This window comes from Marmota monax, unplaced genomic scaffold, assembly GCF_021218885.2.
Source record: "Marmota monax isolate L192 unplaced genomic scaffold, Marmota_monax_Labrador192_F-V1.1 WCK01_AAM20220418_F8-fsc00034, whole genome shotgun sequence".
NCBI lineage: Eukaryota > Metazoa > Chordata > Mammalia > Rodentia > Sciuridae > Marmota > Marmota monax.
In genome coordinates, this window is record NW_026693934.1 from 3,633,403 (window position 1) to 3,657,322 (window position 23,920).

Consider the following 23,920-nt stretch of genomic DNA (forward strand, 5'->3'; position numbering starts at 1 on the left):
TGATGAGAAAAGCAATAAAGATGTGTGGAAAGCTTTTTATTCCATAGAAAATCATTGGGCAAACTCTTTAGAGACATCTTGTTTCCCTGATATAGTACAGTAACAGAGATGTTGTACAATTGTGGGTTCCTTGAAAAATGGGACAAGTGACAATTTATATCCTTTCTCTCTTCTTCCTGTGTAGGTAGGTTTGAATTTGCTAATTAGGTGCAGATAACCTCAACATGTTTAAGATTACAGACTGTCAGGTTACAAGCTTGTCTGTAAAATTTCCTTGATAATGAGGGGAAAAAATGAAAAAAGGAAATTTGTGGCAATTAAATATCTTAGTAGATTACCCAATTTCACAAACCAGATTTTGGGGCTTTTATAAAGAGTTTAGCATTTACTTCTTAACACTTGAAACTTTGCGGTAATTTTTTTTTTTCTTTTGAAAGTAGAAAGACACAATTCTTTTAGAAATATCCATATTGTATCCATGAAAGGAGAACCCCAAAGGGAATGCCTTTTCCATGCTAAGCTTTTGCTCCATATTTGGAACCAATGAGCTAATTTATGTGTCCTCCATGCTTATAAGTTTTTAAGTCACTTGGGTATTTAAAACATTATTTTTAGATTACAGAACAGAAAGAGTTAATAAATTTAATAAATTTGACATTTCAGAAACTATTTTTCAAGCTTTGTCTGTAAATATATCCTGGCTAATTCAGATCTAAATAAAAATCTAAAGCACCTTCGCAGAAGCATCCCTGAGCATCTCTTGAGTATAGGTAGAAGGAGACATTTGCAATATAATTTTCATTAAATACCTCATTCCAATCCACAGGAAGGGAAAATGTATGGGGAATAGAAACTCTTCTGACATTCAAATTGTGAAATAGGGCAGTCAAGACTAGCAAGACTTTCTCCTTACCCAGCCTAACTTATTCCTTCACACTCAATAACAAGAGGCAGACCTAGCCTAGCCCATATCTTGGAAGAACTCATATTTCTTCTCTCATATTTTCTCAGATAGGAGTTCTCAAAGAAATTCTGTGGATTAATTTTAAAAATCTACTGCTGCTAAGACTAGGCACACAATGCCAGGAAACAGGAGGGAGGGAAAAGACCAAAGCAGAGAAGAATAGAAAACATGTACCAGAATGTAATACTCAACGGCTGTCATTTGGCATTGAGCATGACTGATTGGTAAAACTCATATAATCATCTTCTAAGAAACTTATTTTAAAAAATCTACTCTTGAATGCTGTCAGAGGTTATACTGAATCTTTGGATTAGGTAGGAAGCACTACCAGCTTTGAAAAACAGAAGCCCAGATTGTAAAAATCTGTTCCCCTATATTGCAAACACAATTCCAGCAATTTTACAACTATCTGTCTTCCTGGAATTGAATTTTTCCTAGTACCCATTTTAGTAATTTTATAGTTTTTCTCTCAAGCCCCTATTATGATTCCCTACATGAATAACCACTGTTAATTGGTCCATTAATTTTTTTTTCTATTTTAATTAATGTTACCTGAGTTTTAATACATTTCCCATGTTTCTCTTTCATCCCAGGTTTATATATGGCTCCATATAACCAATATACATAAGTTCTGATGTTCTTTATTTTCATTTGCTGATCACAGGCAGTAAGTATCCTCCCATGTTCCAGATATGATCCAAGATAGAGTCATAAAGCTCTCCCTAGATGGGTGCCTTACTCATATAGTACTTTCAACTACTTCATTGCATGTATATGTCAGTTAGAATTTTATAAATTATATTTATATATTTTTAGTTTTCACAATGAATTTTTAAGGTAGTTACTGTTATTCTACCTTCCAGGTGTGAAGGTCTATGTTCAAAGAAGAAGTAGCTTGTCCAAAGACACATGATTGATGACTAATAAAGTGCATGACCTGGGTCGAGTTTGGTTTCACAACTTTGCTTACCATTCTCTGGGAAATAAGGGAAAAAATGTGCAGTTTTAGAAAATCTTAATTTAAACTACCTTGTCTAAGATTAAAACATGGTGTTGGAGGAGAGAAAACTTCATCCATCACAAGGTGAAATGGATTATAGAGTGCAAAAAATATTTTTCTGTTAAAACTCAGTGCTCAGGATTGGTACATGTGTCTAACTGTGTTGATAAGATAAAGCACATGATCTCTGAAGTCCAGTATCATAACATGAAATGTGTCTGTACATTCTGCTACTGCTATTTAATGTAGAAATGTGAGAAAGCTGTTCTCTGTTGGAAGGAATCTCACCAAATAAACAAAAAACATTGTATCTATTAACACTAGCAAATGAGAACAGAAAATAGATGACTTTGTAAACCACACTTTTTAACATACCATATGAATGATGCAGATCCCTTGAGGGTGAAAAAATTAGCAATCTGTTCATATTGGTTGCCAGAAAGTTCTTGAATTTTAAATATGGATACTTCTATTGTGACTGTGAAGGCTGACAGAGCTGCATGTCTGAAATTTTAACCAAAACAACAAGTGAGACTAGGGTAAGGTTGCAGATATTCTGGACTCAAAATGTACACTTATCAATGCAAATATCTTTCTGGGGCATAATCAATATTTTCTTGCCAACTTTTTCCTACAATGTTACTATGAGCTTTAGGAAAAAGTGTTTATTAATCCAAATTTAGAAAAATCTTAAAGAATAAATGATAGAAAAAGTAAAATATTTACAGTGGTCAAATCATCACTGGTATGGTTTATATAAGTTCCCCAAAAAGCTCACGGTAGAAACAATCCTCAGTGCAATCCTGTTGGGAGGCAGAGCCAACAGGAGCCTTTAGGTCACCCCACCCTTGTAAATGGATTCATGCCTATTTTTAAAAAAGTTTGAGGCTGCAAGTTCCAGCTTTTTTTCCTATGGCCTGCTCTTTTGCCATATGATGCCTTCTGCCCTCATCAGATGCCACCCCCTCCATCCTGGACTTCACACCCTCCAGAACCGTAAGCCAAATAAATGTTTATTGTTTGTCCATTACCCAGTCATGAAACTCTATGACAGCAGCACAAAACAGAGGAAGACAACCACCATTTTATCAATTATATGTAGAGATGGCAAAATGATATCCTTAATGCCATTCCATATGTGCAATGAACATTCAAAATATCCCCAAAGTAACAGAAATTCTGAATGATGTAACTGTTAAGTCTCCTTCCTTTACTATCCTCATCCTCTGTGACATACACACATACACACACAAATATGTCCAGATTATTAATTTTTAATTATTTCAAAATATGCTTTATGATATTCTGAATGATATTTGTATATACAGTTGAATAAATGCTGTTATTATAAAAGGGAGATAAGGGAATGAAGTTCATTTATTCATAGAAACATTTTATAGGAGCAAAACCAGTGAATAAGAGTTCCAGATGGGGTGAGCAGTGCAAAAATGTCAAGAATACATTTCTAGCCTCAGAAGGTGAAGGAGAAAAGAATCACGAAAACAAAAAGTCTGACACTTTTCTCTGTCCAAAGTTGTCTGAAATTCTTCTGAGCAGCAAGTAAATGACAGACTCTGTTAGAAAGTTCCCAAGTCTGAATAGCAGAAAAGCAATCAAATTAGACTTCAAAATTTGGGTTTATATTTTTTTTTTTCAAATTTGGGACATCTGTCTGTGTTGTGTGTGTTTCTGTTTGTGCATTTTGCTGTGGGCTGCTAATAATAAAGAAAAGCACATTTCTGCTTGAGTTGATTAATAAATAGTAGAAAGAGACATGGCCACAACAAGTAATACACAATAGATAACATGATGAGAAAGTATGAACCAGGTGGGAAGGATTAGACAGATGTCTCTGAAAAGGAATGACATACTTATATTAAGAAAAAATGCATTTATTAAGGAAAGCAATATCTTTGCTATCTTTAGTTTCTGATATGGGATCACTCTTTTAATATTTTCTCTGTCTGTAATTTTAGTGAGATCACAACACTAAGCTTTTCCCTTAGCAGATAATTACAGGAAATCACTGATCTTTCCTGGTGAATCTATAGTCTTTACTTGTTGATTGTAGCAAATGGGATTTATAATTAGACTCTAAAGTACATACAGGATCCTTTGGATGTGGGTGACCATGCAGACAGTTAAGTCTGCAATCCCTGTGTAAAACAAAGTTACAGGCAGGAGCTGCATAGGCAGTGGCTGCTTAGGGGAAAATGTAGGTGTGGTGGGGAAGGCTCAGTGTGAACTACAAGAGGGAAAATGCTTGCTTTGTTTCTTATACCCCTGGCCAACCAGAGAAGGCTTTTTTTCCGTATTGATTTGACTTGCTTTTTCTTGTTTTTTAACTAGAAATACTCTAAGGGTTTGCCTAATCATCCTAATCATAATCATGAAAGAGTGCAGTGTTGTCAACCTGTGATATACACTGTTTGGCAGAATTTCCAGAAATTTAAGACACCACTCAAGATCTTACTAGATATAACATATTTCATGAAAATACTGAACTTGTTTATTATTAACAGTTTCTTAGCCATGTTACTGAAAACCATAATTACGGCCCAGAGTCAGCTAAAATCAATATTTGATTCTCAAGCATGTCACCTTTTATTTTTTCCTCCCCCCCCCTTTTTACATAACTTCCCTCTTTAAATTGTCATTAGCCAGGTACAGTGGCACAAGCCCTGAAATCCAGTTGGCTTGGGAAGCCAAGGCAAGATGATCTCAAATTCAAAGCCAGCCTCAGCAAAAACAAGGTGCTAAGCAATTCAGTGAGATCCTGTCTCTAAATATAATACATTAACCTGGCTCTTATTTCTCAGTTTCAGATAATCTGAGCATTTAACATATTTGAATGCAAACAAAAGAGATTCTTCTTTATCACAGAATGAGTATTTCGAATTCCTGAGAATCCACAATAGAGATCTATTTGAGTTGTCTAATTAGGGGGAAATTGTAGGGAAAACAAAAGAATCTATAGGTGGCAGCAATGTGGGCTGATGTGGCAATGTGGTCAGGAAGATGTCCAATCATGTAGTTTCAACCAGAAACTGAAGAAAATCCATTTGAGTGTCATAGATAGCATTCATCTCGAGACTATGAAACATAAAACTTAAATGGCATAATGAAATAGTCACATGAACAATGCCTTTTAAAGGGTGAGGATCTTGTTGAAGGATGTTTAGAATAAAGACAATGGAGGCTGCTGGCAGGTCCCTGGTGAGATCTTTGGGGACATTACCCTCCAGGTCCTCCAGCTGTGTCAATACTATCTCATCTAGCCCTTAGATCTGCAGCACCCACTTGCTAGGTCTTTGCTTATGTCATTCCTCTTTGATAATTGAAAAAAAAAATCAAGTATTCTTACTGCCTTCTATTTGCACATAGATGGAAGAAAGAGTAGGTATCTTCAGCCAACAATAAGATCAATTTCTTTTTTGGAAAGCAATTTTTTGAAAGGAAGATTTTATCAGAGTGAGAGATGGAGATGGACTGCCCCTGATCCAAAAATAAGTGACTGGCATCTCCTGTTGGCCATGCACAACTTCCTGAATATTCTTTCTTTTCTGTGTAAATTTCTATACCTCCTTTACTAGCAAATGAGGATGAGGATGCCTTCTAGTTGTTTAAATCTTTCCCACTGATGAGGGGAGTATTTCTCCAATCCTGCCTCAAGGCTCCCTCTTAATCTTCAGAGAACCTGTCACCTTGTTGCACATGGATTTATCCTCTCAACAGGTAATTACAAGGAAACGTACAGTAGGATCTTGTAAGTCATTTGCAGTGAATGAGTGGGTCAAAAACAAAGGTGAAAGACACCATCTTTGAATGCTAAATCTTGTTGAGGTTTAAGGCTATCTTCTTGTATTGCATGGATTTCTGTTAAGCAGAGATGGCCTTAGAGCAAGAGATTAATGTCCCAAACATAGAGGTTGCTGAACCTAAATGATCTTAGGAAGAAGCCATTCTTCACCTGCAGTTATCTAGGTTGCTGCTTTAGAATGCATTTTCATCTACATGTAGGCTAACTGGACCAAGTTCCTGAAACTTCTGCACCCAGAAGGATAAATATTTTTTCTTTGGTATTTCTGTGGTCAACTGAGTTTCTCTGACCCTACATTATCAAGGAACAAGATTTACCACTCAGTCTGTGACCTATAGGTTTGACCCTGCTCTCAACTAGCAGGAAACGTGCTGCTAGACTAGAGACAGGAGACCAAAGGTCATAGGTCAGTTTGGCACTGTTGTTGTTTATTCCCATAGTTTTGTCCATAGTTCTGTACGGCTGGGCAGATACAGGATGGACCTGGAAAGCCAACGAGGGCAAATAAGTTCCTGGCAATCACTGTCATGCAGGATGGCCCATTTATCTGATTCAACCTATATCTTATTTGGTAAACTACTAAATCAAAAGATTACAAACACTTCTCTTTTTCTATAATCAAAATATAATCTACATGTGCCAAACTACAAACATTAATAAATATATTTTGCCAAACCAAAATAGAACAAAAAAACTGAATATTCCTAATATCACTAATATTTCTTTTTTTTTTTTCTTTTTTGAGGTACCTGGGATAGAACTCAGGGGCACTCAACCACTGAGCCACATCCCCAGCCCTATTTTTAAATTTTTATTTAGAGACAGGGTCTCACTGAGTTACTTAGCGCCTTCTTTTGCTGAGGCTGGCTTTCAACTCATGATCCTCCTGACTCAGCCTTTAGAGCTTCTGGGATTACAGGTACGTGCCACCACGCTGAGCTTCTAATATTTCTTTTTAGTCATGTTTTTACCAGTAAAAAAAAAAATGGTAATTTCCATATATATACATTCATTTATAAATTACAAATAAGTCAGTAATATTGATTATAAAGCATTCCTAAAATTAGAAATCCAAATGTAATAAGATATGAAAGGAAAGAGATGCTATAATATTTTTTTGGTGTCCCCAAGGATTATGGCCTAAGATCATTGTGCAAAACTTCTTATTCATGTGTGAAAAACATGCTCACCTGTCTAAACCCAAAGAATGGAATGAGAGAAAAAAGGTATAGAGAAAGCAATGATGGTCTTACAAGATCCGGAGTCTGGGTGAACAGGCATATCCAGAGCAATTGCAATCAGCTTTTTTACTTCCTTGGACCGAAAGGTCCTTCCCTTGGTTGCTAATTAGCTGAGGACTATGGCAAGTACAGTCTTCCTCAGCATTGCTTAGATCTTACTCTCTCCTATTGGGTTATTTAAAGAAATGTACCTTTAATTTTCCCCACCTCATTTTTTGTTTGTTTGTTTGTTTGTTTCTTGTGGCAGGAAGGTCTTTTTGGGTTGAGTGTATCTTGCAGTTTATCTCTGTTGGTTAGGCTGACCCCTTCCCTCTCACCTCCTGTTTGTCTAAGGTCTGTGAATTTTTCATATTATGAGGTCAACTGCTTGGAACTTTTAATTTTGTTCTACCCTCCAGCTGCTTTTCTTACATCCCAATTTTATATTTAAGCCAACATACTCCATACTCTATTATGAAAATGAACCAACAGACTTTCTATTTCTCATAATGTGATGCTAATCCCCAGTTGGGCACACTAATTGCTTTCCTGACTTCTTTGTAGTATCTTGCTTTCTTTTCTTTTTTTCTTTCTTTCTTTCTTTTTTTTTTTTCTGATTTCTGGTCTGCTATGTAGATCTTCAGAATTCTTGTGCCCTCTTGACTTTTCTTAATTCTCCTATAGCTTATAAGACATTGCTTAGATCTGAAATATTTGCTTCCAACTCTCAGACTTTGTTTCAGTTCTGGGTGGCTGATTTCTCTCTCTTTTTTTTTTTTTTTTTTTTTTTTGCTTTTGTACAACAGTTGTCAGCGAACCAACATGGATATGTGTACTAAATATTCACAATTATTATGTAACAAGTAAAAAAATCTCAGGTCCTCTGTGTCAGTGTAAACCATTGCATTAGGTAGTGTGTATTGCTTTGGCCTTAACATAGCATTCGCCTTTGCTTCAAGGTAAATTCAAGTTTTGTAAGTAACTGTGGAGAGCAACAAATAGGATGGATATTTGTATTCAATCTTGACATGAAAAGATGGTCTTTTAAAATATACCTTCAATGTTTGTGATTTGAAACCTTTTCTTACATTGGAAGGCATTGTGCTTTGAATTTTTTCTTTTGTGATGACTCAGCCCCATGTTGGCCATTCTGCTCTAGGGGTATCTTACTATCACTCAATGATGCTTTAGAATTTAGAAAGTTGAAACTGACTGTTGATTGGTTTTGGTGACTTACAGTTAGTTACTAATTGTGTTTTTTCAAAAAAAAATTTAAATAGATTTAGTTGCAAAGAGAGTACTAAGTATTTCCTTGTAAACTTCACCAAGACATCCAAAATTTTAACATCTTATGTAATCAGAGTCAATTATTGATACAATAATACTAAGTAAATTTCAGACTTTATTTAAATTCAATCAACTGTCTGGATAATTTCCCTATTTTCTGGGCCATATTCTTGTCCAGAAACATATAGTTGCTATATCATATTAATTTCTCTTAATCTAAAACAATTCCTTTCCAATAGAAGAAAGTTACTACTTATGCTTATATTTATCTTTGTTGGGCTTTCTCTTTTCCACATTTATTTATTTCTTTGTTTGTTTAGACTAGTGGATGTTTGTCTTATTAGAGGTTCTAATCAATCACCTAATTACAGTATGGGTTAAAACATTCCTATGATCATCTATTTTATTATTTAAATTGTCTTGGAATTAAGCGTAAATAGCCTCCTCAAAATAACCTTTATCTCCTTTGACATTGCCATCATTTTTGAGACTTCTTCACTTTCTTAGGCCACAAAGAATTCCATATTACTTTGATTTTTTTTTTCTCACACTGCTCTTAAAATCTAACTTTTCTCCAAAGGAAGGACATTATTTCCTTTTTTTTTTGTTGTTGTTATTTATTATTACTCATTCTTTTGATCTCATTCTCACTATTACTGATAACTAAACTGATTCCTTCCAGTTTGACTTTCCTATGGTATTATATTTTTTGAAATTTTATTTTTCACAAAAGAGCAGATCAACATATACATTTTTGCATCTTTTTGCTCTTACATGACAGAGAATATACTATAAGGTCTTTTTTTTGGCACTTTTCATTTTTTTCACTTAGTTAAACTCTGAAAATTGCTCCAAATCAATTTATATATCTTTCTTATTCAAGTTACAACTGCTTTTACATTGATTTTATTGTTTATTCATCTACTGTCCAACGTATGGATATTTAGATATGTTTGAGATTTCAAAATTAGAATTTTCAATAAAAACTTGTTCATATATGCTTTTTTATTGCTAGAAGAATATCTTCAAAATTTTCCATTTCCAGTGTGTAATGTCCCAGCTCCTCCGTATATCCCTAGAATATGTGCTTTCTCTTTGAAAGTTGTGGCATGTTTTCAGACTTGACATCAGTTGATTGTTAGTGGTTTTCAAAAATAACATTCTGGGCTGGGGATGTGGCTCAAGCGGTAGCGCGCTCGCCTGGCATGCGTGCGGCCCGGGTTCGATCCTCAGCACCACATACAAACAAAGATGTTGTGTCCGCCGAGAACTAAAAAATAAATATTAAAAATTCTCTCTCTCTCTCTCTCTCTCTCTCTCTCTCTCTCTCTCTCTCTCTCTCTCTCTCTCCCTCTCTCCTTTAAAAAAAAATTTACAAAAATAACATTCACCTAACATGAGCATTTTTTCTCACTCTCAGAGATGGCCATAAGACTGTCCCCCTGAACTAAAACATAATCTCAATGTGAAGTTCTCAATTGGTTTGGTCAATGAGAGCAAAAATAAAATGTGTGTAGAAATTTTTCCAAGAAGCCTTTTATTTAGCAAGTACTAACTTTCTCATTTATACAGGTTTTAAGTAATTGTAACTGATTTTTTTTGTGTGTGTGATATTTCAGTTGTTTTGGAAATTATTTTATAAATGTGATATCCCCCAACATTCACGAAGTGATGTTGTGTGATTTCATAGTGTAATATGATTCAGAAATGGAGGTAGGACAAGAGATACACTGCTCATTTTTTTCATCTATCACTTTAGTTCACATACACAAAAAAGTGACACAAAAGCATATGGGTCTCCTTTTATAATTCACTGACTAAATTTACAGTCCTGTCCATGTTTTGGCAGAGGGAGCCAGGTTGTCTCAGCTTTATTCTCAATTCATGTTCATTGAACAACAGCAGAGCTCTACATCAAAAGAGACTATAAACATGTTTCTTCAAATGTAAAACAGAAGTAATTATATTCTGCACAGTAAGGAGAAAAAGATTAATGAGCTGGTGCCCATAAAGTACTCATATAAAATGCTCTGGAAAAAAAAATAAAGGAAACTTAAATACACATTTTCATGATCCCCTAAAACAAAATCAGGGAGATTTCCAAGGAGGATTTTTTGTTGTTGTTGTTCTAATCATCTATATATTTGTGTGATGATGTGCTATTATCTTTCCATATTTTATTTAGTACCTTTCTTCAGACTCTTTTGTGTATCTTGTTTTATCTTATGATCTCTCCATGCTCCAACGAACAATTCAAAATATTTTTCTATTGCCATTAGTAAACAATTTATTTACTTCTAATTTACATTTGATGTCTTATAGATCAAAAGACCTTGCTTTGTACTTTAAGCTTTGAAATGTTCCATCTCTGATTATAGTGTATAATAAATAGTAATAATTTTCAAGACACATGGACTTTTGACATCCATCTATTTAAAATTAACCAAGCAAATAACAGCACTAAAAATATGCACATTTTTGATATCTATTTCCTATTGGATATATGTAATCTACTTATCTTTCTTTAAAAAAAATCTTTGACTATGTCAGAAAGACAGTATTTTTGATATGATAATCAAAAACCACTCCCATAACATTGTGTCAGAAAGCACATTATTTTATTCTGGAAACATCCACTACATTCTGTGAATGATTCTTCAGAATATCTTAAAAACATATTAAAAAATACTTTTGGAAATATTTTATAAGCAACACAAGTTAGTTGTGTGTCTATGTGTGTGTGCTTGCGAATGCTGAACAATGACAATTTGTATGGTACTTTGAAAATCTTCCTTCTCTGCAGGTTATCAGTTCTAAAGAACTGAATACTATTTTTGCTGCCAATTTATTAAAACAGCCATACCTGTTGCCTAGGGCACCATTATTCCTTCAGACAGCCACAGTAGGGGAAGAAATTTCTTTTCTTTTCTTACCTAATTAAAAGAAAACAAATGAGCTATAATAGAAATCAAAAAGTCACTGTAGGATATTTCCTTGGGCTATCAGCTTTCCCAGATGGTCATTAATACCAAGATTATAGCACATAGCAATTTTCATTACTCCTTGTTATGTACTACATCTTGAAAACAAGCTTATTAAATATTTGGAAACTGACTAATATCATTGGAAAAAAGAATCATATTCAGTAATGACTTTTCACTGGTTTAAAGATTGATTAGTTAGAATTGAAGAATACCTGGGACAAAAAGCAAATAAACAAACAAAAATATGCAAGTAAAGAAGGATCATCATATAACAACAGCACAGGCAAAATTTTGAGGGTTTGGGGAGAAATATCAGTAGGGTCACTCAGTTGAATATGAACTGATCACATGCAGTGAAACTTCAATTGCTTTGTAGTTTGGGGGATACAAGGGAAGGAAGATCACAGTCCTTGTCCTTAAAATCTGTGGACAGGTGGATAATTTGGACCTGTGTACAATCCAATTAAGTGAGGAGTTTAGGAGACAATTGTGTAGTTAGAGTTGTCTGCAGAAACTTTTATTTAATCATCTCAATGCCAAATAATTGAAATGCCAAATAATGTAGACATTTTATTAAAAATGAATAATTTTGCAAAATCACTCTCATGGATAGTACTATTGATGATTAAGAAACTGATCATTATAATGTTTTGAAAATACTACTTCCTTTAAAAGTTAATAAAAATGTACATGCAGAGATTGGTAAAATTAAAAAAATAGAGAAGGAAAATATTTTTTCAAACCTATGATTATTTATTTTTATTTATGTAGTGGTATATGTGTCTGTCAGAAAAATTTGGTGGCATTCATCAGACCCAAATTGCTCAGCCATTACCTATTAGCACTTGGACACCATTCTCCACTATTGTGATTCTTAAATGCCCTCAATATTTCACAGGCTGAATTCAGAAATGCAATTAGCAAGCTGAATAGCATATCAACATTTGATAATTGCACGTAAAATATACAGCAGATTATGCAGTGCTATTTCTTTATTCACTCCCCCCCCCCCCGAATTTCCATTCTTTTGGGCATGTTTTCTTTTTCTTTCTTTATGCAAAAGTGATGGTGCTGAATGCTAATGAAGTGATGCTTGGTCAAATCCCAAGCAGTTATTTTCAAGTAATTAGTTCAGGCTTTTGTGTTTCTGACATTCTGCAAACATTTTGTTTGGATTCCTGATTTATCTTTCCTTAATAAATAAACTACTGACCTTTAATAGGTACTTGTTCTAGGGAATACAGGGAACAGAACAGATTTGTTTTCTCTGAATGGGTGAGTAGCAAGTTCTGGCAGTATTTTAGGCTTGAACATTTGCTGTGGGTAGCCTTGAAAATTAGCCATTTGGCCAGAGAGCATGAATGCTGGCTCTGGTAGGCATGATTCACATCTCCCCTTTTACCCAACCAACACTGATATTTCTGGTGGGTACAGTAGATGGGAAATTTACCAGCAATCCAGGTGTCTTGGACCATGGAACTCTTTGTTTCTCTCTTGTATGTTCTAATTGTGGCCCAGAGCTGTGGCTGCTTCACTATTTCAGGTCTCACTGGCTGCTTCCTGTACAAGTCTTTCCACATCTATTGCTTAAAAAAGGACCCATTGGAATCCTTACAGTAACCTGTAGTAGTCTTTCCCCTGTTGGGATTCTAAAGATAAACTCCCAAATCGCACAAATAACCCTGCAAGCAGCAGTAGATGTTCCTTTATTGGTCTTTCAGTGCATTCACCATCCATGAATGACTTGATATCTTTGGGGAAACATACCAAAACATTTTTGATGTTTATTTAAAGCAGAGTTAAGAAGATATATATCTAAGATTATGAGATTTATTAGCCTTAGGAGAACTGGTCTTTTAACCTAAGTATCTCAGATACCTAAAAAACCTAGATTTTTGGTTATTATTAAATAGGCACATTATGTCCCTGTTATGATCCTGATTTTTATAGTTTTTATCATTTCTAGATCAGTGCTCTTCAGCCTTCAACCTTTCTATTTATAATAAATTCATTCAATGCATTGTTCCAAACACTTCAAATACTTCTTATATGCCAGGCACTAGACTAGGCTTTGGAATACAGATATGAAGAACACATGGTTCTTGCTTTCAATAAGTTCTGTAAAATGAGAGTCTAATGTGCTCACCAGTAGTTAAAGCACCTACAGTGGTACATTCATACTTTAAATATCAGAGGGAATCAGCAGCCTGGGAAGATCAGGTGAAAGGAGCATGTACAACAGACTCTAACGGAAGGAGATAGGAGATAAAGAGGAAAACTTCTTTTCAAAAAAGGTAATGTGGCAAGCTGAATTTTTATGGTAAGAAGAACAGGAAACATAAAGAATATTCCATTTGGAGGTTGGACTCTGTCATCCCAATATGGATATGATGTAAAACATGGAGATGATTTGCAACATGTCAAAATAAACAGCAGCAAGGATATGAGATTAAGAATCTCTCTGGGAAGCAATTTGAAAATGGTTAAAGGAGCTGAGTAGACATTTATTTAAGAAGACATAAAATAGTGAAGACATATATGAAGAAAAATTGCTAATATTGCTAATCATCAGGGAAATGAAAATCAAAAACCCTGTGCACCTCATAGATAGTTGTAATAGAAAAGATAGGAGATAAATATTGGTAAAACTGTAGAGCAAAAGGAACCCTAGTACACTGTTGGTGGAAAAACAGATGAATACAGACAATACAAAAAACAATATAGAGGTTCTTAAGGTAGTAAAAATTGAAGTACTGTATGATTCAGCAATCCCTCTCCTAGAAATATACCTCATGTATTCTGATGTGTGTTCCACCTCATAATGATGTCTGTTGCAACATGCTTATTGTAAAACTATTCATAATCATCAAGATATTGGAAGCAGCCTAAGTGTCCACTTTTAGACAAATGGATACTATGTATATGGTGAAATTTTATTAAACCTTAAAACAGGAGGAGATCTTGTCATTTGCCTCATCAATGATGTGTCTGAAGGACATTATGATCAATGATGTAGACAGACACAGAAAAAAAATACTGGAAGGTCTCACTCATTTGTAGAATCTAAAAAGGAAAATGAAAAAAAAAAAAGAAAGAAAGATGAAGGCAGGAAGGGAGGGAAACTAAAATTTAAAGAGATGAGAATAAAACAGTGATTGCCAAGGGCAGGAGTAGGGGAAGTAGAAAATGGAGAGATGCTGATAAAAGGATATGAAATATCACATAAGTAAGTGAACAAGAATATACTTCTATGTACAATATAAAGATGGTAATTAATAAATTTCTAATTAGTAAAATTTTATTATGGATTTTTATTAAATAAGTAGATTCTATCACCTCTTGTCACAAAAATAAGGTATGTGAGATAATATATTTTTTAATAGGCTGCACTATAGTGACCAATTTTACTACCTATATGTATCCCATAATATCATATTGTAAACTTCAAACATAGTTTACTAAAAAGGAGGAAAGAACACAGAAAAACAACAACAAAAAAACCCTATCTGAATTTAAAAAAAAAAACCAGCAAAAGATGTCCCTCTGTTGCAATTTTTTCCTTATCAAATTTTATCCAACCTTATACAGATTACATCTTTTTCACACTTTTGTTTTCCTCATCAGTGAAATAAAGTAATTTTGCCATCCTCAAAAGTTTTTTGAGAATGAAATGAAATGATAAAGTTCTTAGAATAGTGCCTGATAAAATAAATTCTACCACCCCCAGATCCAATCACCCACTTGCTTACAGAGGTCTTTGGATTACCATTAATCCCAGAAGGAAGTGTTTAAATTGGGGGAATAAAATAAACAGAGATAAATCTGTGGTTTATAAATCCCATAGTCACCATCCAATGTTGGAATGAATGATATATGTGAGCATGTCTCAAATTTTCCTTTCACTCAAGACGTTAAAATGGCTATAAGATTTGAAGTTAAATCATAATCTAAAGGGTTTAAACATGTGCAGAGAAATACAGGGAACACTTACAGAATAGTTTCACTTCTTTGAGGTCTTAAATTTAGGAAATTTGAAAGGTTAAAGCAGCATGTCATCAAAACTGTGCATGGTCCTGACAGTCAAATGTCCCATGAAAGTTTTAGGAACAGGGTGAGCATTCCTTAGTAAGTCCTGTCTCCTGAAAGTCTGGGCATATAGCCATTCCCAGAAAGAGGCATCACATTTAAGGGAATACATAGAGACAGAGAGTAGAGGGAAGGAATGGGGGAGAGGGAAGGAAGGAGGAGAGGGAAAGAAAGGGAATAGAAGGATGCAGAGTAAAAATACCAAGAAGACTGGCTTGTAATATTAGTTGGTGACTCAGGGGTCATTCACCAGAAGGCTATGAAGTAGACAATTGCCAGCAAATGGCCAGAAGAATGTATAACTCCTCTCCATGGACCATCATCAATGAAAAGTTATAAACGTCTATAGACTGTTCAAGTCACCTTTTATGGGTTTGTTTACCGCTAGCTGAGAATCTGAGGTCATATCCATGTGACCAATGTGGATCTAAAGTAGGTGAACAACAAGAAATAGAAGCACCTGCTCCCTGCCCACCAAAGCAAGGTGGTAGAAATTTTGCAAGTCATCCTTCTCATCCTCACATAATCTCACACATATTAGACAAAACTTCTAGAAGAAGTATACACACACACACACACACACACACACTGACACATTGTAAGGATGAAAATACTTTATGTGACTGAAATGTAAATCTGAATTGACTGAGCCATCAGTGGGTTGGACTGAGTTTATGTTATAAAGTGAGTGCCGCAGTCTGGCTGGGCACACAATCACGAGCCACCACACAGCTTGTAGATTCAAACAGCAACTCTTTATTCCCGAACTCACCAGCCGTCTACAATCACGTTCTCTTCCCAAATCCACCTTCTCTCCCAAATTCACCTCCACTGGGCTTCTATCTCCCAAAATATACTGTCTGAATCCCGTGAGAACTCAAGGGGAACTCAGGCAGCAGGATACGCCCTATTCCCAGCAGGAATAATCTTAAACCTTAAACCTGGAACCTAAACTGGGAACGCCCTAAACAAGATTATCTTAAAACCGGGAACACCCTAATCTGCCTTGGTCCTTGAGCAAGGTCACTTACATTCAATGTCACTGCAACATGTCAGCAACATGGGGTACGCTGGCAAGGAAATTGTCATACCTACTTGGCTAATGGCTCCCAGCATCTCCCCCCTTCTGATTAATTAAACAACAAGCAATGTGGCTTAAGGACCGTGCCTGGTAGGTTGTCCAATTCAACATATGGTTCTTACCCGTCATGGGAAAAACTGACCTTTAGGCGTCAGCCTCCTCCTGTCTTAGGTTGATACCACTGCAATTGAATCATACCCGTCACTGACTACCGGTCCAGCATACAGCCATACTTGTGGATAGGTCTATGCACCAGTGGGGGGGTGAGGTTCTTTGCCTCACCTCTGTTGGCCCCCAAATTTGGCCTTGGTGCCAGTGGGGGAGTGAGGTTAATGTGGCTTATGGACCGTGCCTGGTAGGTTGTCCAATTCAACATATGGTTCTTACCCGTCATCGGAAAACTGACCTTTAGGCGTCAGCCTCCTGTCTTAGGTTGATACCACTGCAATTGGATCATACCCGTCACTGACTACCGGTCCAGCATAAGCCATTGGCCCCCAAATTTTAGACCATCACTAGCAGAAGGGAGGAGGATACAGAAATGCCACGACACCAAGCCAATTGACGGCTCCTTGGGAAAAATTGCATCACTGGTGACACCATCAGCAAAGATATGCCAGCATTACCACAATTCGCTGCACCAAACGATAGTTACATGGTCCAGGCAAGTTCTGCAAGCAGTTCAAAGCAGAGGAATCTATCAATATGTCCATTTCCTCCCAAAATCCGTTTCCTCCCAAAGTAAGTTGACTCTTTGAGCATTACTTGTTGAGTTCTTCACCGGCACTGGGATGGAGATAGGAATTCTGGCAATGATGCTAAAGAGACATTATCCTGAAAAGAATTATTAAATATAATGAAAAGGAAAGGTGAAAGTAAACAAACAGATCTGTTAACCTACTTTACAAACAATCCTTAACAGCCTTTTACCTAATTTAAACTGGTAAACAAACAGATCTGTTAACCACCTTTAAAAACAATCCTTAACAGCTGTTTACCTAATTTAAATTAAACCATTTAAATCACGTGAATAAAAAAAAAAATAATAATTTGGATCCATTTTTTCATGAGCGCTCCTCATATAAGAAATATGGACATACGCACATACAGACATACAACACAAAACACAAGAGTGTACACAAACGTACAACACATAAGAAAATAGTAAAGGCCTTGTAGCTTTACCTAGGTGAAATCTCCATGGCAATGTTTAAAAACTCCACAGTTAAAAAATAAAACTGATCAGAAAAACATTAACCTAGGTTTGTATGAGCTCAAAAAATAAAAATAGAACCTTATGATGTGGAAAAATGCAATAATAAAATAGCTATTGAAAAAAGCATCCTGGTTAATCACTGTCGCAGATGTAAGAATGGCCAAGCTGGAGTTCTGGATATCAGTTGTTATGGATTTGAGTCAAATCATCTTCTTTTCGATCTGTAGAAACTGTTTTAGTTAATCTCTCTGGAATCCAAATGGGCTGCTGTTCTCCCTGTGGAAAAACACAAACAGACCCCCGACTCCAGACAATCACTGGGTCAGGACCTTTCCATTGTCCTGTTAGAATACCTTTCCAAAGTACCTTAGGCTTATGTACATTTTTTGGATACATATGCCTTTCCGCAGCACTAAGTCCTGATGAATCCAAATTTAAAAAGTTTAGAGTAAAAAGGGTTATTTTAAGTTTATCTATGGGGGATATATACCCCTTTCCAATTCCCTCTTTTTGCTTTAATAAGTATGTCTGTATCTAATAGTTGTCTTAGCTTTTTGCATTTTCTATCTGAAATACCTTACTTGACATTTTCAACCATTTTTTATCTTATTTCTATCTTTTAATTTTTCCCCCCCAAGGTTTGTACATTCACCCTTAGTTGCTTTTTTTTTCCTCTTTTTTTTTTTCCTATTTTGTGGGTTTAAAATTCTTGTCTTCCTACATTTTTTATCTTTCTACATCTTGTTTATCTTTTTTCCTTTTTAACTTTCTATACTTCTGTCTTTAAAGTTTTTCACTTCAAATTTTTAATCTTCTTTATCTAAGTATCTTTTATCCTATTATCTTCCCATTTTTTTTAAGTAATGCCTTTAAGATTAACTAGGCTTCGAATGATGCAATAAAGCAATCTTTTTTCCGCCATGAAGGTATCTCAACCACCTTCAATTTAACCTTTTAAAGCCTTTTAATTATCATCTATACTGTACTTTTAAATGTACTTTTTCACCACCTACAACTTCACTCTTTTAAACGAGGCTTAGATTCTGTTTAAATCGCTTTAATGTTAGTTTACATGGCTGCCCTTCAACCAAAGGCCTTTTTTTTAACTCCATTGAGAAGCTTTGTCTCAATCTGCCATGTACAAATACCTTTTCTTCTTTCTTCCTTTCTCAAGCTTTTAAAGTCTAGTTTCCTCAAAATCTTTTTAAATGGCATTTTACAACTTTTTACTTTACCACACAGAGATTATATCATCTAGAAACATTTCTTTTTCCTTTAACCTTTTATATTAAAATATATTTCCATATCTTGAATCTTTTTCTATCTCTTTTTTAACCGTTAACCCTTTTTATAAATTCACATTTTGAAACAACTCTTATAAAATTTCTGATTTAGACAAATTACTCCACTTTAATAAGATGAAAGACTTTCATGTTTCTTATGACACTATAATACTATAATTGAAACCCAACTGAAAATTTTTCTACTCTTTGTATATAAATTACACATGATAGAATCTTAACACTTAGTAACCTTGTTTTAGCAAAGACACAGACACAAAGCAATATTAAACATTTTTCCATTTACCAATTTATGAAAACACACATAATGTTTAAATATATTACCTTATGGAACTTAATAAGAGTACTTGATTTCATATTTAGTGGTTGATATTTTAACACTTTAGCTTTGTAAATTAATCAGATGTCTGTAAAAACCAAGATCTTAGACAAGTGTAGTAAACAGGACTAGCCATCTCTTTCTTGTTGAAGAAAAATCCTTCTACAGGATTCCATGATGGTCTCATTAATATACTTAATAACTCATCTTTAAAAAGCCATGGGCTACATTTTTGTATTGTATCAACATATGTCCTAACTGTTCTTGGTCTTACTGGGGTGCCTCTTTCCTCTAACAATTTTTCTTCCTCGGAGGCGAACAACTTCAAACCTTGAGTCAACCATTTCCCCCAGTTTGCCTGAGAAAGTTCTAGGAACAGGCAACTTGAAATAAAAACAAAATAAATCAAAACGATAACACATTGTTTTTTGAAATGTTCACCCATTCTTTCTCTCTTCCTCAAGGGTGAGAAATTTCACTTACCTCTAAGCTTCAGAAGTCCCCCGTACGGGCCACCAAATGCCGCAGTCTGGCTGGGCACACAATCACGAGCCACCACACAGCTTGTAGATTCAAACAGCAACTCTTTATTCCCGAACTCACCAGCCGTCTACAATCACGTTCTCTTCCCAAATCCACCTTCTCTCCCAAATTCACCTCCACTGGGCTTCTATCTCCCAAAATATACTGTCTGAATCCCGTGAGAACTCAAGGGGAACTCAGGCAGCAGGATACGCCCTATTCCCAGCAGGAATAATCTTAAACCTTAAACCTGGAACCTAAACTGGGAACGCCCTAAACAAGATTATCTTAAAACCGGGAACACCCTAATCTGCCTTGGTCCTTGAGCAAGGTCACTTACATTCAATGTCACTGCAACATGTCAGCAACATGGGGTACGCTGGCAAGGAAATTGTCATACCTACTTGGCTAATGGCTCCCAGCAAGTGAGCAATTGATTCTGATTCAGAAAAGGGTAGTTAGGAATCAAAAAAATTAAATTGAGTTAAATGAAAATAAAGTTAACATTTGGCATGATGGCATTTATGACTGTGAATGTCTGTACCCCCTACATAATAAGGGGTTTGAACTTCTTCCTGAGGACAATTAGATGCTGTTGAAGATACTAAGCTGAAAGGTGGCATGATCAGATTTTTATTTTAGTAAAAAAATCACTTAGGGAGAAAATTAATTGGATTGGAGTGGGAGGAAAAGCAGCAGGGCGTAGATAAGGAGACCAGCTAAGAGAATATTGTTGAAATTCAGGCAAGAATTAAGTTCCCTAAATGATGCAGTCAAGTAGGTGAATCTGAGAGGTATTAAGTAGGAAGAATTTATTGAACCTAAAACTAGGTATACATGAGGTGATGCTAGAGAAAATGGAAGAAATTTATTTTCTTTCTTTCTTCCCTTCTTTCTTTATACCCTATCTATTGTGTGTCAGGAAACATGTTAGGTTCAGGGAATACAGAAATGAGCAAACAGGACTGGTCCAGGCTATCAGTGAATATATAGTCTAAAAAGAAAACTATTGGTCTAACAATCACATGAGCATATATGCAATTATAATTCTCTTAGGTAGACTTTAAGGATTCATTATGTGATAAAAGTTTGAACCCACATAGAAAGTTGAATGACTGTTGCCTGAAAGAGAGAGACACTGAGCTTAAAGTTGAAGGTGGGAGAAGGTTTAATTTACTTATTTGGAAGGAAACATAAGCCTGACATTTCAAATGTTTTTGATCATGTTCATCCTAAAGACATTCATTTTACCTAATGAGTTGATACCCATACCATATGCACGCAACACACACACACACACACACACACACAGACTCCCACACTTATATAAGGAAAGAGAGAGAGAAAGAGAGCAAAGCTTGGAATAACAAATTTACTTACGTGTACCTGTCATGCTACGTTTGTTTTATTATTTTAATGTTGCAGATAGAACATTAAATTGATTTCAGGATCCACTTAGGAATTTTGATCTACAGTTTGCAGAAAATTGGCTTCCTTGCTGACAATATTTGTTAAATGCATAACATACTAACTATAGTATGTTTATAACTGTCACAACCACTCCATCAGGCATAAACATTAGTCCCCTTTTCAAAATGAGTCAACTAAGGTCACTGGGCTAATGCTACACAGTAAAGAAATGGCAGGATTTGTTTCATGAATAAAGCAGAGCCTACATGTTTAATTGTTTTTCTGCTTTCCTGACTGTCCAGATGTACCAAAATGCACCTTAATAAAGACAATAAACCTGGAAATAAATAGAAAGAATGTGGTTCCTTTCATATATGCATCATCTTTCCATATGTCTATAAGCAGACTACACACAGCATAGCAAATAAGACCAATATGAAATTCCACTGACTATATCAATACTAGTGAAACATTTTCAAATTTAAAAAAAGAAGAAACTAAAGTAATTTACTTTGCAAAAGTTGCTGTACAAATTCTTAGTTTATAATATGCTATCATTATATAAAATGGTGAGAAAAATAGCTTCCTGTTCATTGAGAATTGCAACATCATATATATCACAACTCAATATAAAAGAACTCATGCACACACACACACACACACACACAGAGATCATAAAATGATTTGTATTCTCATCCTTTTTGATGAATAAGGGTATTTTCCATCATTTTCTAATTTTTCAAAATGCTGGCCAGAACCCATTAAGTTGATACTAACCTGCTTACATTTGTCTTCTAAAGCAAGAATCCGCCACCTTTTCTGTCATGTCCTTGGGACTTGGCTATGTCTTCAGAAATTCTCTATTAAAAATTCAATTATCTTCTGTGAGTAGTGACACTTTAATCCATTATCAGTTTTTGACAACTTAATGGGAACTAGATTATCAGATTCTACTCAATGAAACAAACATTTATTTAAAATCAGTTCTAAGATTCTGTGCAAGGGTCAAATAACTAATTATTTAGGGAAGCTGATTTCAAGAACAGTGGAGGAATAGTACCCGGCTAGATAACTTGATGGTTCTGCCCAGCTCTCTTAAGACTAGCTGGTGGAGCATCTCACTAGGATGAGATCCTGGGTATTCTGAGGACTGTGGGATCCTAGAGAATTTAAAGGAAGGACAGTGGTTAATAAATAGGAAAAATCAGTATCAGAAGCAATAGCACTCCAGAAGCAGTGAGCTCACACAACTGCTGAACTGGTTTCTAAAACCATTTTCAATAAAGGAATCAGTGCTTCTTGGGGAAATGAATGGTTCTGCAGCTGAGCAAGATGGATCCAGAATACTTTGTGGTTTTAGACAGTAAAGAGGTACAAAAAAAAAAAAAAAAAAGCAACAACAACAACAACAAAAACTAACCAAACAGAAAACTCAAACAAAATCATCCACAATGCTAGCAGTATGTAAAAGGCAGACAAGAGTCAAAAAAAAAAAAAAAAGTTCCAATGGTCAAACAATTTAAGTAATGAAATAAACAATATACATTAGAGTATAACCCAATGTATAAAATAAATACCACTAAATCTATATGGATATAAATACTCAAATAAATAAATGTATGGTGGTGAGGAGAGAGTAGACAAAATCTAAGTGCAGAAGAATTCCAAATAATGTACATAGATACTATGCACTGAATGACATGGAACATATATCCCCACCCTTTAAATAACTTCCTTTCAAGAAGCACGGTTTGGAAAAGGGAGAGAAAAGAGTAACTTTACAATAGAGAAATTTGACAAACAGCATTTCCATCAGAGGGGAAAGTAAGCCTTAATCATGGCATGAGTCCTTGATGGGATGTGATAGTGAGAACAGAGCTTTACATGTATGGTCTTCCTCCCCCAAACCCGTAATCTCAGTCTAATTAAGAGAAAAAAAATATTTTAAAGATTAATAATATTCTACAAAATATCTAGCCTGTATAAACTGCCAAGGTTATTAAAAACAAGACAGAGGAGTTGTCACAACCAAGAGGAAATGAAGGAAACACAATGACTAGATGATGGCCTAGAACAGAAAAAGGACATCAGGTAAGAACTAAGGAAATAACAATGAAGACTTCAGTTCACAATAAAACATTAATATCTGTTCATAAGTTGCAGCAAGTAAATGATATACAAGATGTCAAAATAAGAAAAACAGTGTTAGATATAAGGAAACTTTCTGAACTATCTGCACAATTTTTTTCTGTAAATCTAAAACTACTTTAAAATTTAAAAATATACTTTTTAAAAACCTGGTTTCACAAATGGTAAAAATCTGGTATTACAACCTCTAACAAAGCAAGTTCTCTTACCTTACATTTCGGCTTCCAGCTGGCTTGATCTATGTTCAAAAGTAGATTTCCTACTTCTACTTGAGAGCTAAGTTGCCAAATTAATTCAAGTTTAAAGAGCTGGCAGCAAAACCATTAGCAGTGGAGGTGAGTGACTGAAATGGCGCATTTTCAACATCATCAAAGCCCTCTGGCACACAACTCCTTATATAAAACAAATAAAGTGTTATGAGACAGTAAATTGAATATGATGTAATGCCAAATGATCAATTCAATGTGCCTTGTCAACAGAAAAATAGCAACTCCCTGCAGAAAATCATCCAAGTAATTGTTATGTAAGACACAGATACTGTTCTCCTCAGAGCAGCTGCTGA

At 35.2% G+C, this 23,920-nt stretch overlaps 1 long non-coding RNA gene across 1 annotated transcript in view; it reads right to left on the bottom strand.

Annotated features, from left to right (window-relative positions):
- Positions 1-23,920, bottom strand: part of LOC131424917 (uncharacterized) — a 56,659-nt gene extending 32,739 nt beyond the window's left edge. Inside the window, exons 1-3 of the long non-coding RNA XR_009228559.1 lie at positions 23,568-23,920; positions 21,988-22,070; positions 11,155-11,224 (exon numbers count right to left, since the gene is read on the bottom strand). This is a non-coding gene — a long non-coding RNA (uncharacterized LOC131424917). The remainder of the gene's footprint in view (positions 1-11,154; positions 11,225-21,987; positions 22,071-23,567) is intronic.